Source organism: Cibotium barometz, chromosome 59 (assembly GCF_041138505.1).
Source record: "Cibotium barometz isolate CiBa-2024 chromosome 59, ASM4113850v1, whole genome shotgun sequence".
NCBI classification, from domain to species: Eukaryota; Viridiplantae; Streptophyta; class Polypodiopsida; order Cyatheales; family Cibotiaceae; genus Cibotium; species Cibotium barometz.
The window spans coordinates 12913662-12922434 of record NC_141104.1 but is presented as its reverse complement, the minus strand read 5'-3'; the positions used below and the strand labels follow the sequence as shown (position 1 = coordinate 12922434).

At 39.7% G+C, this 8773-nt stretch overlaps 1 pseudogene; it reads left to right on the top strand.

Moving 5' to 3' along the window:
- The first annotated feature begins 1709 nt into the window (after nt 1-1709).
- On the top strand, nt 1710-5404 carry LOC147605489 (uncharacterized; annotated as a pseudogene).
- The last annotated feature ends 3369 nt before the right edge of the window (nt 5405-8773 follow it).

The following is an 8773-nucleotide window of genomic DNA, read 5'->3' as shown; positions in this document are numbered from 1 at the left end:
AAGTACAAAAAGCCAAAGCTAGATTTTTCTTTTTTATGGTTCTAGCAACCCCCTTCTTGAGAAGAATGTAGGGTAGAGAGTGAGCTTTCAATCACTTGTTATCCACGTGATCCTCTATGCTAGCATAAACCAAATCCACATCACCTCTACTGTTAGAACCTTCTCCCTCATGAAATGATAATGCACCTCAATGTGATTTTTTTTAGCTTGATCCACTCAATTATTGGCCAACTATATGCTGCTCATGTTGCCACAAAAAATGACAACTAACGTATCTATGGGCTCACCCATATCTTGAAGTAGCTTCTATTAACTAAGCTACCTCACATACTACTATAGCAGTATCCCTATACTTAGATTATGTATTCAACAAAGCAATTGTTGGGTTGATCCTTGCTAATCCAAGCTAACAACATCACTCCCATAAAAGAGAACATAAAGCTTCTAGTAGATCTCATGCCTAAGACACTATCTGCCTAGTCTACATGTGTGTACCCATGTATCTATACCCATCTAAGATATTATCAGCCCATTCTCCATTTGTGTATCCATGTATCTATAACTATCTAAGACACTAGAAGCCCAATCTGCATTTGTGTAGCCCCATGAAAGCACGTATAGTTGGCCTAGAAAGGAATGTCAAGGACATCAGTTTTTGGCACTTAAAAGTAGGCTTTGAAAAGTACTAAAAAGTCCAAATTTTTACAAATTCAAGCTACTGGTCACACTAGCAATTGCATGGTGATTAGGCAAAGGTTAGTTGCCACACTTACATGTAACTTACTGAAAATAGACCTAGTGTGGCCCTGGTCTATCACTCTTTGTCTTTAACAACAATTAGACAAACACACTTGAATGCAACTTAGTGAAAGTAGATCTGCCTCTCTCTCTTTCTTTCTATGAGCGAGCTATGCTAAAAGCATCTCTTCCCATGTGAATGAAGGTCTCTCTCTCTTTCCTTCTATGAGCGAGCTATGCTACATGTCTCTCTCTCTCTCTCTCTCTCTCTTTTTGTGAGCGAGCTATGCTAGAGGTCTAGACTCTTTCCACACATGAATGAGGGTCTCTCTTCCTACAATCTCTAGATCTTTTCATCTCTCATCGTAGATCTTCTCTTTAGGTCATTTGGAACATTTGATTGCAAGTATATGTTTCAATAGTACTTTATCATTGCTAGAAGCATCATCAAGCATGTATGAAACTTTATACTTTCTTACTTTGAGAAGTAGCATACGCACCACATGACATGTCTTCAGCACTACTGAAAAGCACTTCATCATTGCTAGAAAGTACTAAAAAATGGTCTTCATGTTTGTAGGAAAAGTACTGCTGAAAAGTGTAACACTACTAAAGAGTATTGCAACACTACTGAGTCCTTGAAAGTACTACAACAATGGGGCAAATTGAAGAAATGGCTAGTAGCTCAATTCAATATAGTACTTTATCATTGCTAGAAGCATTGGTAATGCAGGTATAAAACTTTTTACTTGCTTACTTTGAGAAGTAGCATAATCAGCACACACGACAGTTCTTCAGCACTATTGAAAAGCACTTCATCACTACTAGAAAGTACTAAAAAATGGTCTTCATGTTGTAGGAAAAGTATTGCTAAAAAGTATAACACTATTGAAAAGTACAATACTATTGAAGTCCTTGAGAGTACTATTGAAAAGTACAATACTATTGAAGTCCTTGAGAGTACTACAAGAATGGTGCAAATTGAAGAAATGTCTAGCATCTCAATATTCTTAAATATAGAAGCTGAAATTGAAGCTTATATAAATAGTAGGAAATCACTAAGAGAATATTGGGCTCTTCAAAAGCAAAAGCAACGGGCGAGAATGATGAACATGGTGACTGAAAGCAATACTATAGTGGTAGATGAACAGAAGAAATGGAAGATATGCCAATCTATGGTATAACACTTTGATAAATTAACAATGGGGATGGATGCAAGTACTAGAAAGGAAATCTTTCAACAACTTCTTCGACATCCTTGTTTCAAGATCACGCAGTCTAGCCAAAAATCAAAGAAATGGAATCGGCTATTCTAAGAAACATCTGCAATACTTTAAATCATGTTAAGCTACCAAGATCTTTAGATGAGATTTTCATGAATAAATCAGATCTCTTCATGTTCGTGAATGGTGAAATCGGGGAGCAAATTATTGACACGAGCATTCCACAAGCTTCAAAGCTTATGGGGATCCACAAAGACATTTATATTCAACCAAGCATTAGTTAACAATGACAAATGAAGCTGATGGATCATTTCCTATATCCACATGTCACAAACATGTCGGGCCAAAAAACCCGCATCCATCAAGATGTCAAAGATATAGCATTTCAATTCTGGATGGATGAGACAAGGGTGTCCCCCAACAAAAAAGATGTTTGTAGTAAAAGACTAGCTAGATGTTGATATGTGAAATATCCAATCCATATTCTTGAGGAGCCTCAAGTGAGTCACGGGTAATTTAAAAGCTTATTTAAATTAGTCTAGATATTGCTTGGTATATCTAACACATTATAACTTAATTTCAGGTTGAGCTTTATTTAAGGTTCAATGGAAAGTACCCATATATTCAAATTTCACAACGTTGTTTTGAGTCTTTGAAACCCTTATTTGTCTGAAAATTGATGGATCGCTACACTTGCTGCTGTATTATGCATGTACATATATCATTTTTATGAATGAGGTAGTAAATGACATACAAACATAGAAATTTGCAATCCATGGGCTTTTTGCACTTGCAATTGCATTGTATGCCTTCAATCTGATGGAAATGCCAACAATGGATGCCTTCACAAAGCACAAGTAAGAGTATCACAACTCTTTGGGACTCTATACTCTACCCAATGCCTCCAGGAATTAGCTTCCATAGCTACAAATGCATAATGGAAACATGTGATCTATGTAGTGTAAGGAAAATGCAGAACTGTCCAAGAGAAGTTGATGAGCAGAGTATGCACGTATCTATTAAGATCTTTGAAAATATAGTGGGTAAAGATGGATTGGAAAATGAAGGTAGGAAGAGCACTAGTTTTTAAAAAAGCGTGATTAGGTAGTGTTTAAATAATGTGATTAAAAAAAATTGGGGACAGAATGGGGGAGAGATGTGGGGATGTGGGGATGTGTCCCCACATCTCTCCCCCATTCTATTTCCGTTTTTTAAAATCACATTGTTCGTAGCTTTAACCACGTGTGACTATACATGTTGCTACAAGCATAGTTATATGTGCAGTTATATGCATAACAGTAGCCACCATCTATGCATAGCCGCGCTTATAGGCACATGTAAAGTTTTTTCTATAAATGGTTTCTTTTAAATTTGGGAGGCTCTTGATGTGACTATGCTCTTCCTTTGTTGTAAGTGAGAGCTACTTTATTTCTAGTTTATCTTTTGACCTAACTTTATGAAATTTAATGAAAGTGTTGATTGTGGCTCGCTGATTCCTTTGGTTGTACTCGCTTGCTTGTAGTTCGTATCTAGTCTAGTGGAATCTATAATTATGCCAATTCCAGAATGAGCTCCACATGACATCGTGTTATGTACACACATTGAGGGCAGTCGGCTCCCATGTCATATTTATCTACGAGACTAAATGTAATCATTCTAGTGGAAGTCTGTCAAGAATGACATTCATGTAGCATCGTCGTCTAAACCCGTGCCGTAGTCGTCGCCTCAAGAGGTACGAATCCACCCAACTGCACACGTCCGACAGTGCTCTCTTCTAGTCCAACGTCGCTTTGAAGCTGCAAGTGAATGCAATTGCATCTAGAGAGACATACTTAAGTTGCATAGGCTCAAAATAGTTCAAAGCCTCTCGTCGTAAGGGCATTGCATGTGATGACATCTCAAATTGTTGTTACGTGGCACTCACTTCTTGTGCTTTTGCAAGCAAGCACTACAAGAGATAGGGAGCATAGCTACGTGAAAAGGAGAAAGATTAGAGAGAGGGGACTTGGGCAGGTGCATATGGTGTACATAATTACATTGCCAAATTATACACGCGGCGATAGTCGTGCGTTGCTAATACGCGGCTATAGCTACGAATATAGCCACATACTGGAAAAAAAAAATTCAGACATTCGAGAGAGTATTTTGAAGAGCTAAAAATATCCCAATATCACAGAAGGAGCTGCAAGTGAATGCAATTGCATCTTGAGAGACACTTAAGTTGCATGGGTTCAAAATAGTTCAAAGCCTCCCGTCGTAAGTGCATTTCATGTAACAACATCTCAAATTATTGGTACGTGGCACTCACTTCTTGTGGTTTTGCAAGCAAGCACTACAAGAGATGGGAAGCATAGCCATGTGAAAAAGAGAAAGAGTAGAGAAAGGATACTCAGGAAGGTGCGCAGGGTGTACACAATTACAGTGCCCAATTATACATTCGGCTATATTCGTGCATTGCTAATACGCGGCTAAAGTTGCAAATATAGCCACGTACTAGAAAAAAAAATGAGGCATTCGAGAGCTAAAAATATCCCAATATCACAGAAGAAGAAGCACAAAATGTATTGTACTACAATCAAATATGAATTAAATCAAGACTCGCAAATTGAATAATTGCTTAAGAGTTTGGCCCAATATCTCTTGCATCTTCTATCAAATCCATGTATGCTAACTTGTCTATTTTGAAAAGGTGCATGAAGAAGGATGGATTATTATTTATGGACGCCCTACTTAGCAAGCATGGCAAGAGAGTCTTAAACCTATAACCTTTTTGTTTTTCTAAATTGTGTTTCACTTGTGTTAGTTTTGTTGTGTTTCAGGATCACATTACTACGAATCATGGCCATGTGCAACCAAAAGTAATAAAAATGATCGAGCCTCAAAATAATAAAAATGTGACTGTTGTTGAGGGGTGATAACAATCAAAATGTGTGTGAGAGAGAGAATTATAAAATGGAGATATGTAGTATTCATATTATTCTCTCCCACTTGATAATATTATATTTTTATGACATTGTTCTATGGTTCTACCATTTCTATGATTTTTTGTTGCATATTTATTCTATGTTTATGCTTATGTTGCACGCTTCTATGTTTATGTTTTTTATTATACGTTTAGGTCTTCCATCTATCTTGTGCAGCCTCTTGCTTGAGTTCACTTTCATGAGTGGTGAAAAAGTCTGCTGAAATTCCTAGCGATTTGCCGTATAAAGAGTAAAAGTTTTTAAGGTCCATGTTCATAAAATCAAACACACAAAGTAACAGGTGCTTCGGCGCATAAACATGGAGCATGATTGTAGGTCGAGTGGACAACACCAATAGTTGCTTCTAAAGGGGGTTGCAAGGTCCCTGCTTGCGGCTGCAGTAGTATAAGCCCTGATCGGGCAGTAGTTCCATCCGGACGGAGCTGTAGTAGTGGACGATCGCGGTTTGGTGGGGCATGATGCTGACTGAGTAGACTGGATCGCCGTTCACACCAAGGTTACAGAAGCCATCGTCCCCTCAAGAGATTGGGGTCCTGCACCATCTTCTGCGTCCAGCCGGGACACCAGAAGACCACGTCCGTCACGGTCGTTGTGTATGTGGGCGCCGTCCAACATGAAATGTCTCACGTGCATGTTCTTGTCCACGCTGCAGCAGGCTATGTACGCACAACATGTTCGGCTTGAGATAATTCTAGAAAGCAAGGTTTATATGAGCTTGCAAATCGAGGGAGAGCGTACATGAATATAATTGACGCAAGAATTAACAATGCTTACCTTCATTTTGATTAGTTGGTGGTATCTGGCATTCTTCATCTTGTACGTGATCTTCCATATGTTTATTTTCCATTGCCACTTTGTCGATGAGCTCTTTAACATCCCTACCTTGAAAAATGCTCTTTGAAGAACGAGGAGTGACTTGTACGACATACCACCACTTCATATTATCCACATGAAACACAACCTTGTAAGAAGCACATCGAGTGTAAATTAAACATGCATAAGTATGATATAATAAAAGCTTATGGTTAGAATTTACTTGTTCACAATGGTGAGGTAGCACAAATGTGTCCCTCCCAATTTGCCAAATTTTTGTTGAATCGATTGCCATAAATCCATTTGGATGCCTTTTCATGGTTGCTTGAGTACCTCCACACATATCCTTGAACCACTTCACATCCAATATAAAAATTTGGAATGTCCTAAATCCAACCTTTAGGATGATTTGAATCATGCCATAATAACCAAGCGAGAGATACTTTGCAATGTAGACACATGCTTCTTGCACTAACTAACCCTCTTCCATGCTTCCTTCTGGCCTAATAGAATCCTTCAAGGTCTTCAAGAGATGCTCAAGGACGAACATCCACCGAGGATGCATAGCATCGCACACCGACACTTCATCTGTCAAGTGTACCATAAGATGTAATTGACTAGTGAGGATAGTTCTTAGGAGGTTCTCCTCTATCATACACACCGCCTCCACCTGCCATTACTCAAGCTGCATCAATAGTTCTTAGGAGGTTCTCCTCTATCATGCACACCTGCCATTACTCAAGCTGCATCAATAGTGGATGGATGAATCTCCTTGAAACTTATGTACCTAAGATGGAGTTGAGTCCATCTAATTAGCATGACATGTCTTACAAACTAGCACAACATGTTAGAATTTAGTTTTTCATACCTCACCATCGCCCCCATTTTGTAGATGGCCTCACGCACTTTTTGATCTCCACACCCTTTAACGCATATGGGAAGAATGAACTATGTAACACAAAACATTGCAATCGATGATATGTAATTACAATGAAAGGCCATCATGCCACTTATATATGTAAATTGAACATACTTGAAACATCTTGTGCCAATCATACATTTATAGACCATACAATTGAGTTGCTCTTTTCTTCTTTGTTTTTGTGAATTCCCCCTTTAAAGAATGCATGATACCCATAGGGGTATGAAAGGAGGCAATTTTATCCTTCACTCTCTTCTCCTCAATATTTTTCAAGATCCCAAGTGCTTTAGGTAAAATTACCGCACCGTTCTCTTGAACTATTGGCAAAGTATTGGGGAGGCGTTCAATCAATCTCAAGTCCTCCCGAACTGCTAAAAAAGCCATAGTGTCTCAAGCTCACTTCTTGTCGAGATACATCATGCACTTGGATGCCACGCCATAGTGTCTCAAGCTCAATTGGTGGGGCATGATGCTGACTGAGTAGACTGGATCGCCGTTCACACCAAGGTTACAAAAGCCATCATCCCCAGAGACCCTAAAGAGATTGGGGTCCTGCACCATCTCTTGCATCCAGCCGTGACACCGAAAGACCACGTCCGTCACCCTGCACCCATAGTCGTTGTGTATGTGGGCGCTTTGTACATTGGCGTGGACGTCGTCCAACACGAAATGTCTCACGTGCATGTTCTTGTCCATGCTACAGTAGGCTGTGCATGCACATGTTTGGCTTTAGATAATTCTAGAAAGCAAGGTTTATATGAGCTCTGCACACATGCATGCAAATCAAGGGAGAGAATACATGAATATAATTGATGCAGGAATTAACAATGCTTACTTGGGGCGCCCCCTATGAGCAGACAAAACCAGAAAAATGTAACGAAAGCGATTCGCTCCATTCGCGTTGATTGTGACTCGCAGCTTTATTTGCTGCTATCTACGATTGTATATATGTGCTTGCAGTCTACTGGCATGACACCGTGTTATATATGCACTTCTAGGGTAGTCGGCTCCCATGGCGTATCATGGGTGAGCATAAATGTTGTCATTCTCATGGAAGTCCGTCAAAATTGTGACGGGCTAACCACAAATTCTAAGGACTCACCGAAAGAGACTTGTAACACTAGCATTGCTCCAACCATACATGGTTTGCAAGCTTAGCAACTGCATGGTCGCACGAAGGGTGGAGTACGCACACCCTTCTTAGAGTGGAGTGCAAGCGGCTTGTTGTAATAATTGATCTTCGTCAATTAAGGCATCATTCTCCTCCTTTCCTTCTTTCTCAAAGAAGTCATCCATCATCTTGTCCATGCCCAAATCTTATTTAACTTCATGTGCCATTGATGGAGGCATTTCTTCCTCATGTTGAGCACGCGCGCTCACACCAGCTAATCAAGTATCTTGTGAGTGTTGCGTATTCTCCCAACATTGGTGAGAGAATTCAAAGAATAATCACTCTCTGATGCCAATGTTAGGGGGCATCCAACCGTCGACCGCCACCCAGCCTTGCCCCGGTGTATGCATTGGGCAACAAACTCTCGCGCATGAATCTTATTTCTTGTAAAAACCTTGTAACTTAATCTTGCCAATGGGTAGTACCCAGGCAGAGGTAGAGGAGTAAAGGGAAACGATCCATGGTGTTGAGAGATAGGGGATCGATAACTGTGTGCACCATTGCATTGTATGTTGGGCTATGCCATCACTCTAGTAATACAATGATTTGTCTATGTAATTCTTCATTAGAAATCCTTTGGAAATATTTTGGTCTCTTTACTAATTACCCTCATTAGCAATGGACCAATGGGAAGAGAGAAGTGTGCACATTTGGTCTCCTCCAAAAGTAGGGGCAACTAGGCTTGTCTTCCTCATTAAAACAAATGTGGGGTTCAAAAAGTAAGATCTGGCCTTCATAAATCGGGGAGGGGTGGCTCTATAAAGTAAGGGTAGGTAGCTAAAAGTAGGGGGCTCCATCATTTTCAGTCCCCATCAATCTTGTGGGTCAAAAAACCCTTAAAAATATGTTTTTTCCCAGAAAGTGATTTCCCCCCCCAAAAACCCAAACCAAACCATATTGTATCAAAAAGAGATTTTTTCAC